Below are 18348 nucleotides of genomic sequence, written 5' to 3'. Positions count from 1 at the left end.
CACGCACTTTGGAGAAATACATTTGGTGAATGTCATCATGCACTCAATATATATTTTTCTCTAGAGGATTTAGGGCTTTGTTTTGAGGGCTGTTTTTAATTATGCTGTGTGCTTAATTACAGTATTTTAAATTTCCATTTTTCTACCTAAAATTTAGACTGTTTTCAGGACATTTTTATATTTTTGGAGAAATTCCCAGTTTTCCAATTTCAGTTGTGTTGTACATGGGATAAGTGTCTTGTTTAATTCATCACATTTTTCCTCCAGGTATGTATAGGAGAGACTTGAAAGAGAATTATTTCTTGCCAGAGCTTAAACTGAGAGCCCATTTTGGAACCTTTTGAGGTGGGCTTCACTGGCTTTAGAGAACTTAAAATAGTAGAAATAGTAAGCTACTAAGATAGGATTTTTAAAACTTAGAGCTACTTCTTTTGCCTCCTTGAGCATGATCTGATAAAACTTCAGTGAAAATGCCCAGATGGACAGTTTTTCTTGCATGCATCAGCCTTTATGTCATCTGTAGTAATGTCTAAGATCACCCAAGAGTCAGTTTTTAAGCTGGCTCACTAAAGAAGCAAGGCCTCTGCTGTCATGCCATAGGGACCCCTGTTCATCCCTTTGTAACCTGCAGGTCAAATCAGTTTAAAAGTGGGGTAGAGATACCAGAAGGGAAAGTCTTCTGCAGTAATTCCAGGCACTGAAGACAACCCCTGAACTTATTTGTTCATGTGCCAGAGAATGAGAGACTTGATTTTCAGCAGGATTTCCTGGCAGCGAGGTAGAGCTATGCTTACATCAGATCATCAGGCATGTAACTAGTGGCAAAAATGTAGAGCAATGCAAGAGTCTCCAACCCAACAGAAAAAAAGACAACTAGATAGGGAGGACCTGAAGATATGATTTCAAAATGTGCGTGTGTTAAGGGGCAGCAGGGACTGTTGATGTTCAACCCAGAGTCACAAAGATAAAATCAGCTTTTCCTATTCAAGAAATATTTGGCTGCAGCTAATCAAGTGCAACAAACCTTAAACACTTATTATTAATTGCTGTCTTGTTGTGGTTCTATTTCTGGAGTCCCATACTGTTGTTATCAGATTTCTGAAGTCCATACTTCGTCAGTGTGTTCTTATGGCTGCAGATCTTCACAGCACAGACTCCTTTTTCTGCATGTTATTCTCTCCCAGTTCAGAGCTCTTTCAAGGCTCTCCCTGAGTGGCTAACCCACCCCCTTTTATCCCAGTCATCTTCATTGGTCACAGCTGCAGCCCATCAAGGAAAACCAGGACCTCCCAGGGCAAAGCCTATGTACAGATATTCAAGTACAATACATTTCCTCTACTATATTTCCCCCTTTTCTTTTACTTACAGAACCAAGTTTTACATGCAATACTTCAAGTACAATACATGCATTTCCCCATGACTCAAAGGCCATGTACAACACACATAGCTCCTTGCTCAAAGGCTATGTTCTTTCACAGCTCTTGGCTGTCTCATCTTCTACCAACTATCACATCAGGGTCACCAATTGTCATGGTTCTATTTCTGGAGTCCCATACTGTTGTTATCAGATTTCTAAAGTCCATACCTCCTCAGTGTGTTCTTATGGCTGCAGATCTTCACAGCACAGACTCCTTTTCTGCATATTGTTCTCTCCCAATTCAGAGCTCTTTCAAGGCTCTCCCTGACTGGCTAACCCACCCCCTTTTATCCCAGTCATCTTCATTGGTCACAGCTGCGCCCAATTAAGGACCTGGCAGCTTCAGCCCATCAAGGACAATCAGGACCTCCCGGGGCAAAGCCCATACATAGATATTCAAGTACAATACATTTCCTCTACTACACTATCTAATGTATCTACAGTTGAAAATGTGCCCCTCTACTCAGCCCTAGTGAGCTGAGCATCTGGAGTATTGTGTCCAGTTCTGGGCTCCTCATTACAGGTGAGTCATTGAGGTCCTGGAGCTGGTCCAGCTGAGGGCTACAAAAATGATTAAGAATCTGGAGCTCTTATGTGGAAAGGCTTAAGTACAGGGGCTTGTTCAGCCTTGAGAAGAGATGATTGAGGGGGGACATCATAAATGTCTACAAGTATCTGAAGGGAGGATGTCCAAGGATAGATCCAGGCTCTTCTCAGTGGAGCCAAGCAATAGGACAAGAGGCAAAGGGCAGAAACTGATGCACAGGAAGTTCCACCTGAACTTGAGGAAGAGCTTCTTTACTGTGCAGGTGACCACATACTGAAAGAGATTTGCCCTCTCTCCAACAGAGATTGTGGAGTCTCCCTCAAGAACCGTCTGGACGTAATCCTGTGCCATGTGCTCTTAGATGACCCTGCTTGAGCTGGGAGGTTGTACCAGACGACCCACTGGGTTCCCTTCCAACCTCACCCATTCTATGAATGTATAGCCACACAAGGTAAAGGAATTTAACATCCAAGAACCTAGCACTCTTAGAAAATTCCTGTCAGTTTTGTGGACTTCTGTGCTGAGTCTCAGTCATCCTAAATTTATCTGAAATTATTAAAAATCTAAATAGTAGAACTTTAAAATGTTGAAAATCCTCAGGGAAAAATACAGCCTCTAAAAAGACAAGGCACATCCATATGGTTGATGAAGCTTAAAATACTTTACTTGATCTTTCTGGCAACCAGCCTATAATCAGTCTGCAACAAGACCTTTCTATGTATCAGCCTTTAGGAACTGCTGAACTCATGAGAAATATGAAAGTAGAAGTGAACTTGTTCATACTTCTTTTCCCATAGTGGTGAAGTAATGATCTAATACATGACTGAGAGGAAAGGTATGGGCAGTGCTGCTTGAAATCATGACCCCATGGGCCTTGCTCTTTTGGGTTTAGGTCAAAGCTATAGCAAAGGTGGTGTTTTCTATTCCCTTAAAAGGATGTCTGTGTTGCTAACACAGGCCCTTGGAGGCATGATTAGTTACTCAGAAGAAAATGCTTGTCCTCCGATTGGCAAAATGTGTGTAGAAATCACAGCTGTTACTACAAATAAAATGAACATGTACTCAATAGCTGTAAACTCTGAGCTTGGACAAAAACTGTCTGGCTCTAGCTATTGCTGTTCTGGAAATCAAAATTTTTTTCATCTATGTGTTGCTTTGTCCTGCCTAAGGATAAAAGGGTATAGATTTTGAAATATTGGACTGCTTATATAGGTACAATATTTAATGATATTCCTTAATGAAAATGTTTGAGCTGATTGACTTAAATGTTGACATAAATGGAAGCAATATCTGATTTTCATAGAAAAGCCAGTAGACTGGCTACCTGCTTGAGAACAGAAACTCACATGAAACTGCCCAAAGCAGAACACTTTGTAGATAGTGGGGTTCCAGAGTGTACAATACATGTTCATTGACAGACTATAAAACACCAGTAGGATGTCTTACAAGGTGTCTTCATATTTGCATGAGTGTTATTAGCTATTCTCTCCCTCCATAAATCAGTATACTTCTAAAGATTAGGAACAGAACTGTTTCGGCAGTTTCATGCAGGCTTGAAAATAAGGGATGATTCAACAAGCTGCCTTGTAAACAACAAGTCTTCTCAGTTCACTAAAAATTCACTTTTCCAGGTTTTAATCATCAAAGTAGCTTGGAATACAATTCAGTGTATTTGTATTTTGATTTCACTGCTGATAGCTCATATGTCATCCTATTTATATTAGTTGTGCTGAAATTAAAAGAGAGTTGCAGGATCTGGATCAAGATATTATCTGCCTCATTCATTGTAATGGAACTACTCACTGAATGAGTGTGAACAAGACAGATTAATGCACATTTAAGTCCATGGGCTCAAGTGTAACAGTTTTCATTGACAAAGAAAATTATACAAAGGAAAGTCGTGTTCCTGCAGATCTTTGTATCTGTTGCAAACAAGGAATAGCTAGCTTCAGGATAGGGTAATTAAGGATTAAAATGATCCCGATATATTTCAAGTCATATATAAAAAAGAAATTGTCTCCTAAATTGAGACAAGGGAGTGCAAAATAAAATTACTACAGGAAATACCTTTTTGCTCTGATCATGCTAGAGATCTAATTCTGTGGCCATCCTTTTTTCATCATTTGATTGATTGATCAACTTTTCCTTTAGTGTTCCTTAGATTTGATTTTGCCTCTGAAAGTAAACATAATAAATAGAAATGCAGTGTGACAAATACAGATCAATTATAACAGTCCAGAATATTGATTTAGAAATTCACAGTTCTCCTTGTAGAACAACAGAAATATTTTGTATAGGAAGCACTTGCCAGTATTGCAGAAAGCCTCTCAGAGCTCAGAGGTAATGCAGTAGATCTAGATTGTAGGAGCATCAGGGAGGTGAGAATCTTGTCTTCCAGAGAATTCCAGCTGTTTAGCACAAGCCTTAGAGCAGATATCTTACAGAACTATCCTGAAGCATAATAGTAGGAAAAAGCATCTTGCAGATTTATTTTTCCTCTAATTTTAAAAACCCTTTGTCTTTGGCACACATTTTCAGAGGTGCCATATTTCTTCTTTTCAGGTCAGTATATATCCTGGAATAGGCTAATCTTTACCAAAGCCAAATCCAAACCTACCCTCTTCTCAGAGATTGTAGGAATGGGACTTTGAACTTAGTGCAAATTGCAAAATGTCTCTTGTGTGCTTCAAGTACAATGTAGGTACTTCCACACTTAGCTGTGGAAGTATGGAAGAGCAGTGGGATAAGGTTTCATCCATTTCTTCTGAGTTTCAAGTGTTCTAGTCACCTTGGTGATTAATGAGGTTGTTGGCACAATCATCATGGTGGGCTTCAGCAACAAAAGAGCACCAAATGACTGAATTTCAATGAAACCTCAGGACCTAATCTTGGGAAGTAGTGGCCATCTCTAAACCCCTGTTTAATGTGTCACAGCATTCTGAGTTTGACACCATTAGTGTAACTTCTCTCAAAAAGAGAGAGGTTTTTAGACATGAGATTTCTGATAATACCATTGAGCAAGGAGGAGAAAAATTTCACTGCAGGTGTATTCATGTTAAACCAACTTTCGCTGTAACTTTGGGAATTTTTTCAGTAGGACAAAAAGTCAAGTGACTGATTAGCTTCCCCCATTGACTAATCTGTCAAATCTTCCTGCATGCCAATCAGAATTTTGCCTTTAAAGTGGAGGAAGTAGTTCTTAGGAGCTTAGTTTTAGAATTATTCATGTCACAGAATGGTAACCAAATAATTAGTGGGTTGAGTAATTTCATTTGCTGATGTGCAGAGAATGCATGTAAGAATTGTTTGAATCATAACTGGGTTACTAAAGACGTGGAATATGTGGCTGAAATGGCAGCTTTTAATACTGTTTGCAAGTAAAAGAATTTAATTTTCCCCATTGTTTTAATCTATATTTCATTTTACATTGTATTGTTCAAAGGAGGCATCAATAATCCAGTTTTTCTGCTATCATCTGTGTGTCTTGGTACTGCAGATCTTGATTATTGAATGTTCCTCATGTCAGTGCATCCATGCAGGACTGTAATTGGAAATAGGAAAATCTGTGTTGCTGCTGTGAGTTGTTCCTAAGGGAAGAGTTGCAAAACCAAGCAGTTCTCTGGGGTCTTAGACTGCAAGTCCCATAATGCAGTGTGCCATATGTGCATAGCAAAATTGCAAACTTTGGTGAATTTTCATCATCTCCACTGAAAAAAGAAATCTTTTTAGTGGTCCTGTAGGCAGTATGGATGGGAAGATCATTAACACGTACTGTAACTACGTCCCCATATTGCCTAAACTTTACTTCAAGTGGGTAGTTAAACGTTGTTGTCAGAAGTCTGGCACAGTTCAGGAGCAGGATTCTTTCTGTCATCCATTGATCAGTTGCTAGCTCTTACGAGGGGCTGCCAGGAGAGAAGGAAATCACTTGCTGTCTGTACAAAAGCATGTTGGCCCTGGTGCCTGGCCCATGCAGACAGACATGGGAAAAGTGTGCCTGTACTGGGGCCTGGGGTGGAGCCTTTCTGTCACCTTCTCAGTGACAGTTTCTGTGTTTGCACACAGCTTTCTGTCAAGCTTTAAAATCAAACCAACTTTTTGGAATTCAGAACTTGCTCTGAATTCCAAAAAGTTGGTTTGATTTTAAAGCTTGACAGAAAGATATGGCTCCAATAACTCATGAAGCCTCTTTTAAACTGCTGGTGAAACCTTGACCAGGTTCCCATCAATGGGAAGGTTTGAAAGCTGGAGGTTACAACTGACTTGACCAGGATTAGACTTTTGCCTTGTGAATCTGTGCATGGCTTATAATTAAGTTTCCGATTCTTTTTAAAGATGCTGAAATATATGTGGTGCCCATTGACTTTCTGTAGGACCTCAATAGGATGTTAACATTTCAAAAGACAAATTTTTTATCTACTAACTTCTGATAAGAATTTAAGATCAATTTTAGACTTTTAAATTTGATCTTTTAGCTACTCCATTAATTTACGGAAGCAATAGTGCCTGTCCTACCTGTAGCTACTTCTAAGGTGAGCAGGTAGAAGCCCCACAACCTTGCACTGCAATCTAGCCATTTGCTGAAAGTGCAAATGTTCTTGCTTGCTTACCAGTGAGCTGTCAGCTAGGATTTCCTTTATTCTGCTGTATCATTGCTGCTTTCTCTTTTTGCTCTTGATGTTAATAAAAAGCTCAATATAAAAATAAAATTGTGAAAATCAGAACTGATGTATGAATTTGACATTCAAGAGCTTTTTCTTGTCTTTCTTTCTAAAGAGAGGCAATATTTGCTGAATGTAAGCACTATGTATGGCTCTGTGGGTGAGCATACCAGAGCATGTTTCTGAGCCTTTTTGCAATAAACTGCATGATCATACTTTAGCTTTTTTGATCCCAGAATCTTAACACCACCTTCCAGCCAGTGACCCTATAATGAATGTTGCATTTACATTACCAAATCTCATCACCATATGTCCGTGAGTGCTGAGGGGCTCAGATCAGTTGAAGACTGCTGAAGTTAGGTCTGTGAAATAAAATACAACTCCTATTCTTAGGTGAGGTATTTCTGCAAAAATTATGTTTAACAGTATGGATGCCAAGGAGAAACTGAACTTGAACTGGGTTTTTCATGAGGAAAATAGTTTGTTAAATACTGACAGAGAGACTAAGTAAGCTGCCTGAGGTTTAGTTTGTAAATGTACATACAACAAACACAGGAAGATAACTGTACTAGTTAAGAGATTGTTACTAATTTCCAGGGTGCATTTTTTTCAATAAAGTTATCCATGTGCTTTGAGGAGATAGTTCAGATTGTTTTTCCTTAGAATGATTTATAACAAAGGGCATAGAAACAGACACCCAGGCTGAATTTAAGGGTGAGTCATTCAGACCCAAATACCAAGTAAATCCAATTATTTTCATTATACTCTCTGAAATGATGGTTTATTATATAGCTCAGCTGGGACAGATTTTTGGACTAGCATACATAGTGTCATTTTTAATACCTTATGGGTTTCCTTTCTGATTTAGTGATATTTTTTTGATATTGTAAGAAGACTTAGTGAAGATTTAAATTTAAAGACAGTTTCATACCTTTATAAATTTCTGTATGTTCCATAAGCATATATATTTGCTCACCTGATGAAAGGCATGACAAAGAACCATTTTTGTATATAGTTTATCAATTCTACTGAAAATACTTAATTATTCATTGTAAAAAAGCTTTTTCTACAGGATAATTTGTTATTTATTCACAAAATTTTTGACAAATGACAGTTTGAAAGGTTTCAGACGATGACATTTCTAGCATCATCTTTGGAAGACTCTTGATGATCAAAGAGGAACATCATTATGAACTTCTTCCTTGATTCATAGCCTACTTTCAATGTGCCCCTTTTATTTCAAGTTCTGTAAGGAAAGAAATTACTTGATTCTACTGCTCTTTTGTTCCTCTATCCTTTCATGTGCTTGTCTAACAATCCTCTAATAATTTCTGAACTGGCAGCCAATTTTAACCAAATTTGACTGAGGATTAAAGGTCCCAAAACTATTAAGGTCTTATACACTTAATGAAAATTGATACTAAAGGAGACAGACTCAAGTCAGTGCCCCACTGAGCAAAGCTCACTCACAGCTTGCCACTGGGAATCTGCTTAACTGATTGCAAGTTCATGCTGGTAAAGTTAAACAAATGTACATATACTGGCTACTTCAAGCCTTAATTTTGTAGTGAACAACAGTACTGGGTTTTAAAGATTTTTTACCAAAAGTTTTTCTTGTGCTTTTTGCATTTGGCCCTCCCTTGACTTTTCATCTTGGCAACTGATTTTTTGCTTGTTTAGCAGGAAGCTGCAAACGGCTTTTTAAAAGTGCACTTGAATCAATGTCTACTGAATTTCAGATGCTTTCAAAGTAGCAGCCTGTATGTCGAGCTCACAGCTCACGTGTTACTAGCAGCTCGTATTCTGTGAGTCGTTACAAGGAATCTTGAGAAGTTATGGCTTGGTTCACTTCCATCTTAGATTGATCATTAGAACATTTTGTGGATGACTGATACAATTTGCTTCAGAGAGATTAATGAAATCCCTTCTGATAATGTGATAGAGTAATTAAGGTTTGTTACTAGGATAAATGTATTGCTTTAGATATTTTCAGCATAGTTTAATTTCCTTTCTTGCCAAAAACCACTCTTATTTTCACAGCATCTTTCACTTTGAATCCATAAACGTGCATGGCAGTGTAGCTTAGAGTACTTCAGCCTTACTCATGCTGAAGTTCCACTCATTTAGGATTAAAATTTTATTCTTAATTATAATGGGTTTAATCTAGATTAGTCCTTAGTGGAAATACAGACATAGACATTTGATTTAATCTCTTTACTAGACCACTTATTCTGTCAAAGTTGAAATATCTAAGAGATCGCACAAAAGGCACCAGTTAAACATGATGGGTGCAAGCTTCCTGAGTGCCATGAGAATGCAGTATTTCTTACCCTGTATTCACAGGCTTCCAGGCTGGTACCCTGGTACCACAGGTGAGAATTTATATTCACCTGGCACTGGAATTACTGTCCTGCCATCTTGCTTGGCTTGCTAGACTGTGACATATCACCTCTCCATAGGAGACCTTTATAGGAGTTCCTCTTTGTAGTCTTCCAGGCCAAGGGGCTACAGAAATGGTCCGCTGACAATTATCTCTCTTGCTTCCCTGGGAAGCTGTGCTACCATTTCTGGAAGTGACGCTGCTGTCTGTTCTTTGCAGTGGTGCACTTGGTGATATTAGCACCAAACACTTTTCACCTCTCTCCACTGACATCCCAGATCCAAGAAGGGCATAGTCTATCAAGCTCTCCTCACTTAACTTCTATCCAGGAGTTTCCTGTAAAGAAACTAAAATCGACCCAGTACATTCATGCTGTAAAATGTGTCTGCTGAAGACTGTGATGCCTGGCCCACAGACCACCTGGTGCAGGATGGAAACATCCTTGCTTTACAGGGCTACTGTCCTCAGGAACAGACTGGTCATGTTCATAGTGTAAGAGTTTTCTGAGCTTCACAGGGTGGCCTTACAAGTTGCTATTTTTTATGTATTTTTCTGATCAAAGTGTAACATGTGGGTTGTATTTCAGTCTTCTAGAGTGGAGATTTCATTATATGAATCTTAAGGTATGTGCTGCAGGGTATGGGGTGTAGGCTGTGGGGTATGACAGAATGGAATGTGGGTTTATTTGAATGGTGTTGGAGGACTACATTGAGCAGGACCCACAGAGTGTAGGCTGGTCTGTGCTGTCTTTTGGGAAGAGTTGCTAGTGAGCTACCCACAAAGCTGCCCTCCTGCTTTGATGTGAACAGAGATAGCTAATTTCCTTCAAAGGAAAACTGGAGAGTAAGGTAGACAGGTGACCTCTATCTGGGAGATTGTCAAGGAGCTAAGCACAATGTGGACGTGTCCACTGAGGTGCTGGTGGGATGCAGTTCATCTGCTAAAAGATATGATGTCATACTGGGGTATTGCAGGATGCAAACCAGAATACCCAGCTCCTACAGGAGTTTCCTGGAGTTGTTAGTGCTTCCAATGTAAATCACCACGTTTCACCAGGTCTGGAAAGTATAACTTTTGCTGTTTTCATGGCCTTGATCATGAGCCTACCCACAAGGAAAATAAGGCTTAGGACAACACAAGAAACTTAAAGAACATTTTCCTTAGCTTGATATAACTTTTTAATAATGTTACTTTACTTTATAATCATCACTTTGGGTTTTTGATTGATTTCACACTTCTTCCAATTTTGCAATTTGTAATATTGTACTGAATGGCCTTCACTATTTATTTAAACCAAAACTCAGTTCATGTTTCTCACCATTGTTGAATTAAACTATTGTTTTGGTGGTAAAAATAGGATTCATTTGGTATTTGGATGCTTCTGGATACTAAAATGTTTTTGGTTGTCTCCAAGCGCATGACTAAGCTTCATACCAGGCTCTGAGTCATAAAGTAATAAGTAATGTCTGAATTCATATGCACTTCCTTGGAAGCATTTCCAAAACTTTTTCTTGAAGCTTTCTCAGCTATAGGTGTATTAATCTGTCCTCACTGTGGAAGTAGTGAGAACTGGGTGCTTTTTCTAGGGCTTATTCTTTTACTTTGAGAATACAGAAGGCATAGTTTGTGAGTTTATCTTTCCTTTCCTTCACAGTGCATGCCAATGTTGATATTTCAGGGCAAATAAGGATTGCACTTAAAAATGACACTCCCAATTGTCCTACTGACTGTTTCTTGCTTCTCGTTGTGGGATGGTTTTGGCACACATGTGCTAGATGCTTTTGGGTGAAACTAAATTGGAGTATAGACTTTCAGAGCTCATCTATGGACTCCAGCCACAGTAGGGCATTTAGTCTATGGGACCAATCTAGAGTTAGTCTAGAAGTCTCTAAAACAACCCCCAAGGAAAAAGCAAGAAAAAAATCCTTTAAAAGTGAGTACTGTGGGTTTCAAGTATTTCACCTGAGTGTTCTGCTCTACCAATGCTGTCCTCTTGGTCTTCTGTGGATGTGGAAACCATGATACACAATGCAGATGTTATGTGCTTTTAAAGAAGAGAATGTCTTAGAGTTATGAGAAGAGCTTCCTGTTTCTTACAGAACAAGACTGTTTGGGCACTATACTATCTGGTGTTTAGTAGCTGGTTAACCACTACAGCTCTGAACCTTGTCTAGACACATAGTTGCATGTTGCCCTTCATAATGAATTAAAGTCCTCCTAATTTAAAACCTCTTTGAATGGGGAGGATGGGAAAAGCAGAGCAGTTTTCAGATGTATATTAGTTTTTTTTTTTACATTGATTTTACCTTTTTTTCAGAAGAGTTATTCTAGAGTTGCACTGTTTTAACAATGGAAAAATTAAGGGTTATGACTTGCCGTCCCTATTTTATTTATGTGCCCAAAAATACCTTGGTGGTTATTCAAATAAATGCATTCAAATAAATCCGTTCCATTTACCTGACTGATGGCTTAATCATGCAAATAAATGTGAGGATGATATTTATTTGACTGTCTGTCATGGTGTTTCTTTGACTGTACAGTAAAGCATACTTTCTTTTTCCCCAAAGAAAAAGTTAAATTAAATGTGTAAAAATCCACCCCATGTTGTAATGCAACAGTTCAGATTTTAAACACACATAAGTCAGGACATTCAGAGTTATGACTCCCTAGAGCTTGTGGCTCAGCCATGTTGTACATGTGGTGTAGATTAAAACAGTGATTTCCTCTCCTTTCTGTACTCCTTTCTCTTCGGAGCCTTTTTTTCTTTTAGCTTTTTTTATGGTGTCTGTGCTGGAGCTCGTCCATGCGATTGGTGATCCAGCAAAGGCCCTGGATGACAGGCATGAGAGCAAATCCCATGCATGCAAGACTGGTCTGGTTGCAGCAGTAGAGGAGCACAGCAAGGAAAAGAGGGAGCCCAAGGACCACTTCTGGGGAGGCCAGCACTTCCCTTCATAGGGATGGTCCTGCCTCCACTTCATACTCATCACACATGCAATTCTGTGCTGTCCATTTTGCAGGCTTTTCCAAATATTTTTCTCTTCTCCCAGGCAACTCACAACAAGGCAAGAGGAGAAAGCCTCAAGCAGTGCCAGGGAAGATTCAGGTTGGACATCAGGAAGGTTTTTTTACAGAGAAGGCTGTCAAGCATTGGAACAGGCTGCATGAAGATGTGTTGGAGTCACCATCCCTGGAGGTGTTGAAGCACAACTGGTCATGGAACTGAGTGCTATGGTCTAGTTGACAAAGTAGTGACTGGTCAAAGGTTGGAATCACAGAATCACAGAATAAGCTGAGTTGGAAGGCAGCCACAAGGATCATCCAGTCTGACTCCCTACACAGCACCATCCCCAGGAGTCATACCTTGTGCCCAAGAGCATTGTCCAAACTTCCTTGAACTTTGTCAGGCTGGTGCTGCGACCATTTCCCTGGGGATCCTGTTCCAGTGCCCAACCACCCTCTGGGTGAAGAACCTTTTTCCAATATCCAACCTAAACCTCCCCTGACACAGCTTCAGGCCATTCCCTTGGGTCCTGTCTTGGATCACCACAGAGAAGAGATCAGTGTCCGCCTCTCCTCTTCCCCTCACAAGGAAGTTGTAACTGCAGTGAGGTTTCCCCTCTTCTCCAGGCTGAACAGACCAAATGACCTTAGATGCTCCCCTCAGAGCTTCTCCTCAAGGTCCTTCACCACCTTTGTTGCCCTCCTTTGGACATTCTCTGATAGTTTTCTATTTGACTTCTATTGTGACACCCAAAACTCCCCCAGCACTTGAGGGGAGGCTGCCCCAGTGCAGAGCAGAGCAGGACAATCCCTCCTTTGCCTGGCTGGCCATGCTGTGCCTGATGCCCCCCAGGACATTCTTGGCCCTCCTGGCTGCTGCAGCACTGCTGACTCATGTTCAACTTGCCATTGACCAGGACTCCCATCTCCCTTCATGTGGCACTGCTTTTCAGTCTCATTCCTCAGTCTATACATGCACATTTGAAGGTCTTGTTCAGCCTAAATGATTCTATGAAATAATAATTTTTTTTTTCAACAAATGTGCCCTTGTCTTGAATCTCTTCCTCAATGTGCTTTATTCATGCTGGTCTGTGTTATGGGGGGTGGCAGGGAGGGGGATGTAGTAACTTAAGAACAAACCTTTAGGTCCTCATTCTGTGCATGCCACAGATATTCTGTTGATAAGAGAACCACACAGCGTGATAACATTTCTCCAGAGCCATATGTAGCCTATCTTGACAGACAATGAAGGATGGATGCTTCTCAGCATTCATACTGGTAAAAATTGTCTGAAAAGAGAATGTGAGTTCCCGCAATACTTATTTTCTGGATCTTGCTCTTTTTCTGTGTTACTTTTTATATTCTGTATTTCTACGTAACTGAATAAAATATTATATGATCTTTTATGTGGTTACTGTTTCTTTGCTGGTCTCATAAATAACTTGCAGTGTTTTCTGACTTGGCATAGTAAAACTCCCAAATTTCCTCAACAGTATAAATTTCTAGAGACCAATAGGTGTAAATTGCCCTGAAGAGAATGCTGATTTGTTTGCTCTTCTCTAGGCCAAATCCTATAATGGAAGAGCTCATCTGTCCAACTGTTTTCTTTTCTACAAGTGCATATCATTATATCAGTCTCTGGATTTTCCAAAGAAAAAATGCAAGTATTTGAGACTGTCATTCTTAGTAGTTTCTGCTTTTTCAATTCAAACATTAAGATAATTAAAATATTATTCTAAATCCTTTTGAAATAATAGTTTTGGTTTAGTTATTTTGTGTTAATCACAAAATAACTAATTTACTTCAGTTTATTTTTACTGAAGTAAAAATAAACACATTTCTATTTCAACTTACACAAGCAGGATATTATTTCCAAGGTCCTCAGGGCAGGGATTGTACTTTTCCTTGTATCTGCAAATTATTTATTGGAAGAGGGGCCCTATCCTCCTTACAGCTTCAGCATTAATACTAAGTGATGTTCTTCATATGGAAAATATTGAATCTGAATACACAGAATTTTGTAAATACCAGCAACCTATTGTACAATCATGACAGCACTTTTCTTTTTCAGCTGCTCGTATTTCTCTCTTTGGTTTTTCTACATCTCTTTGTTTAACTGACTGGAGGAGAACAAAGCAGAAAAACAAGGGCCTAAAGTTGATATCTGAAATGCAGTTGCTTGGAGAGATCTTTTTCTGGTTTTCTATGAGGTGGCTAAAGGATTTATGTCCTGGTATGTTGAGCGTGATGAGTATATGCACTGCTGACTTTAGGAGGAATTCTGTCTCAGGTCTAAATCTTGCCTCTGCTTCACAGACCAGTCTGCACAAAGTGCCTGCTGTGATCACCCATCTTCCCTTGGGAACGACGTTCCGGTGTTGCGGGACTGCCGTGCTTGTGGCAGAGCTGGTTTTGGCTGCCCCTTTTCAGCCAGCCACGTGCACAGGGCCAGTCATGGTTAGCTCTGGAGCTGTACACCTCCTTCTCGTGGCTCCAGGTTACTGGGTTCAGTTTTACCTCCTTCCCAAGGATGGCTCTTTCCTCAGGCACATAAGGAAAGCTCACCCAGACACAAAGTCCGTAATGAGCTGCTTCTCACTGTGATCGTGTGACAGTATCAGGAATAGACTGGCTCCTAGTTTGGGATACCAGTCAAACAATAACTGTGGAGGTGAACTGTGATTCGTGTGCTGGAGCTGTCTGTACACAGGGACTTTGTGTTGGTGCTGTGCTAAGAACATTCCTGATGAACTCTGCCTGTTTCTGCAGGTTGATAGCTTCAGCCTTTGCAAAATTCTTGCTTACTTGGTACATGGAGCTGAAATCTGAGGAAGGTTGAAGAAGTCCAAGAAATAAAAGCAGATGCAAAGGAATTGGTTTGGATATGTGGTTTTAGTGAGTGCTGCCAGCTTAGCTTCTATTTTACAACAAGCTTGAACATTGGATATATGTTGTATTTTTAGAAAAAGAAAATACGTGCTAGTACAAAAGAAAGTATTCCAAGATTCAGTAGAAATTATACTACCTTTTCTTCCTTGGTCTGAAGAAAGAAATAAACTAAAGTGATTCAGGCCTGGTTTTGATAATATAAGAGGAGAAATTCAGGGCAATCACAAAATGGGAGAAAGTAACAGACATTATGAAAAAGTATTGGAAGGAGCAGCAGTCATTGCCAGCACTACACTATAATTGAGTGTACTAGGTTATTTGGTTTGCTTTTAATGAAATGCTGTAAAAACCAGTACCTTTTTCCCTGGTTAAATATTTACAGATTATATTTGGAAGCTGCCATCAGAGTTAAATTAAAAGATCCTACTATTTTGTATCTCATATGTTTGCATAGACCATATCAGTTAACATTTAATAAGATTTGCTATCAAGAGAACCACAACCTGTTTAAATTCTTAACATCTGCAGCTTTGTCAGGTTTTCAGGGGTTGGATGTCTGAGTAGACTTGTTTAACTCAAATAAGGAATTATGGAAACAATTAAATTTCTTCCATATTTTCATTTCAGTGACAGGCTTTCAGTCCAGCTTTACAATATGGTATTTCTTTGCATACAGCCAAAACAAGACATTCCACGGAAACAGAAAAATTGCCATTTTTCTTATCACCACAAGCATATGATATCTGCCATCAGCAGTTGGGAAAGTTTCCATTAAAATAAATATCAGAGAAATAAATATTTCAAAAAACACTTTTAAACTAAGTCCCAGTAGGTGTATATTGCACGAGCACACACCAGTGTAACTTGGAATTTTATTGATATTCATTTTTTTTTCATTCATTGGAGTAAGCCTGCATTAGATTGTTTGTTTAAATATGTTCACGTATTTACATGAAACTGATCCACTTATGCACAACACGCCTGCCATTAAAAGTTAACTATTGAATGCATATTGCTTATGAAAGATTTAAAAAAAGCAACACATTTCAACCTGCAAATTGTTGTCAATGGTGCATTTTTAAAGGGCAGCCGTGCACTGTTTCTTTACTGAAAGAAGATTATATTCTCTGAATTATTATAAAATGTGAGGTTATTATAAATGCGAGGCTGCTGTCCCACAGCAAGGATCTAGCTGGCAACCTAGACTATTTTCAAAAGCAGTAAAAGACATGCACGATAAAAAAAATACGTAATAGTTCACCATGTCCTTCCAGCTTCTAATGAAAAATTGTCCAATACAGTGTATTTTCTGTTACTTTGCCCCGTCCACTTTTTAATAACCCTTTTAATAACACTTTTTAATATGGTCCTCTATAGTTTCCTGATGAAGTCTACTCTTATGCACACCTAGTTACTGCAGTCTTTTGTGAGTCTCTAAATTCTCCTACAGAGAAGGAAAAAAGAGAAAAAAGAGAATCCCTCTTTTCTCTGTTATGTGCTCTTGTAGTGCCCTTCAAAACTTTTCCCAGTGGTAGAGATTCTGAGCACTTGCCACTGTCATGACATAGGAAGAATTTACACTGCTCTAATTTGCCTAAGAGGAACTAGGTCTTTGTGGGCTGCACAGGATCCAGCTGGAACCAGTTAAATTTTTTAGAGCTTTATTTTTACATGCAGATCAGATCAGCTAGGAAAAGGGGAACGTTTGTCCTCTTTTTCATCTCATTAGCACAGGGCAGCATATTTGAAATGTATCAGACAAAGCAAGAATATTAAAACTCTTTTGTCTATTATAGCTTTGTCCTAATCATCGTCTTTCTATCTGTTAGCCTCTATGGAAAAAATGCACTATCCGTTGTCTTGATCTTGAGAGAACTCCACTGCCTGAGCAGTGAAGAGAAAAACTGGAAGAGAAAACTAGATTTGATTTGGGGCAAGTCGTCAATATTTTTAATACTGGCATATTGTTACTGTGTGTTGTAAAAATGCACATTTCCAGAGCCAGTCAGCTTTTGGATATGGGATTTACAGCAATGTGTGGAATGATAGAAATGTATTCCTGTGCACACCTGTCTTGCACATTGAATGGCTGACTTGGACATCTGTTATAAAATTAGTTCTTTCCAGGACATTTCTCCAGCTGTCCTTGTCCTTCAGAACTAGTCTAGAAGAATATAGGACTATTGGTGGTGAAGTAACACCTATGACTAATCTGTAAGATAAAGTAACTCAGAGGTTGTAAGTGATTTCCAGACTACCACAGAAGCCACCACACCTGGTCAGACTACAAACCTGTCCAACCCACTTACTCTTTAACTTCAACACCATTGTCTTAGAAGTAATGTGAACATCCATCTCAGCCTTTACAGAGTCATGGAATCACCTGGGTTGGAAAGGATCTCAAAGACCATCTAGTTCCACCCCCTTCTGTGGGCATGGACATCTATCACTAGACCAGGTTTCTCAGAGCTCCATCCAACCTCATCTTGAGTGATTCCAGAGATGGGCCATCCACAGCTTCTCTGAGCAGCCTGTTCCAGTGCCTCATCACCATCACAGTGGAGATTTTTTCCCTCATATCTAATCTAAACATACTATCTTCAATTTGAAGCCATTCCTGTTGTCCTGTCACTACATGCTCTTGTAAAAACTAACTCTGCAACCTTCTTGTAGACTCCCTTCAGTTACTGGAAGGCTGCAAGTATGTCACCACAAAGCCTTCTCTTTTCTAGGCTGAACAAGCACAGTGCTCTCAGCCTTTCCTCATAGGAGAGATGCTCCATCCCTCTAATCAACTTGGTGGCCTCCTCTGTACTTGCTCTGACAGGTCCATGTTGTTGAGGTACCAGAACTGGATGCAGTTCTACAGGTGGGTTCTCCATGTGGGAGGACAGAGTAGAGGAGCAGAATCTCCTCCCTTGCCCAGCTGGCCACATTGCTTTTGATGCAGCCCAGCAGCAGAGGCTCTGTTTGGCTTTCTGGGCTGCAAGTGCAGGTGGCTGGGTCATGTCCAGCCTCTCATCCACCAACACCCCCAGATCCTTCTCAGCAGGGCTGCTCTCTGTCTGTTCATCCCTCACCCTGGACTGACACCAGGGGTTGCCCCAACCCAGGTGCAGCACCAGCACCTGGTCTTGTTAAACCTCATGAGATTCCCATGGGCCACTTCTCAAACTTATCTAGGTCCCTCTGGATGGATCCCATCCTTCAGGTGTGTCACCCACACCACTCAGAATGACTTGGTGTCATCTGCAAATTTGCTGAGGGTGCACTTGATCCTTTATGTTATTAATAAAGATATTTAATAACATTCTAATACTGAACCCGAAGGACACCATTTGTCACTTGAGTCCATTGGGACTCAAAGACATTGACCCATTTACCACTGCCATCCCGATGTGACTGTCCTACAACTTATTCATCTAACAGTTCACTCATCTGTGAACTGTTA

General features: G+C 39.8%; 1 long non-coding RNA gene across 1 annotated transcript in view; it reads left to right on the top strand.

Annotated features, from left to right (window-relative positions):
* Positions 1-13412, top strand: part of LOC129046658 (uncharacterized) — a 28249-nt gene extending 14837 nt beyond the window's left edge. Inside the window, exon 2 of the long non-coding RNA XR_008508313.1 lies at positions 12056-13412. This is a non-coding gene — a long non-coding RNA (uncharacterized LOC129046658). The remainder of the gene's footprint in view (positions 1-12055) is intronic.
* The last annotated feature ends 4936 nt before the right edge of the window (positions 13413-18348 follow it).

This window comes from Molothrus ater, chromosome 1 (genome assembly GCF_012460135.2).
Source record: "Molothrus ater isolate BHLD 08-10-18 breed brown headed cowbird chromosome 1, BPBGC_Mater_1.1, whole genome shotgun sequence".
Lineage (NCBI taxonomy): Eukaryota > Metazoa > Chordata > Aves > Passeriformes > Icteridae > Molothrus > Molothrus ater.
Note: the sequence above shows the minus strand (reverse complement) of the source record. Positions and strands in the feature narration are given on the sequence as shown.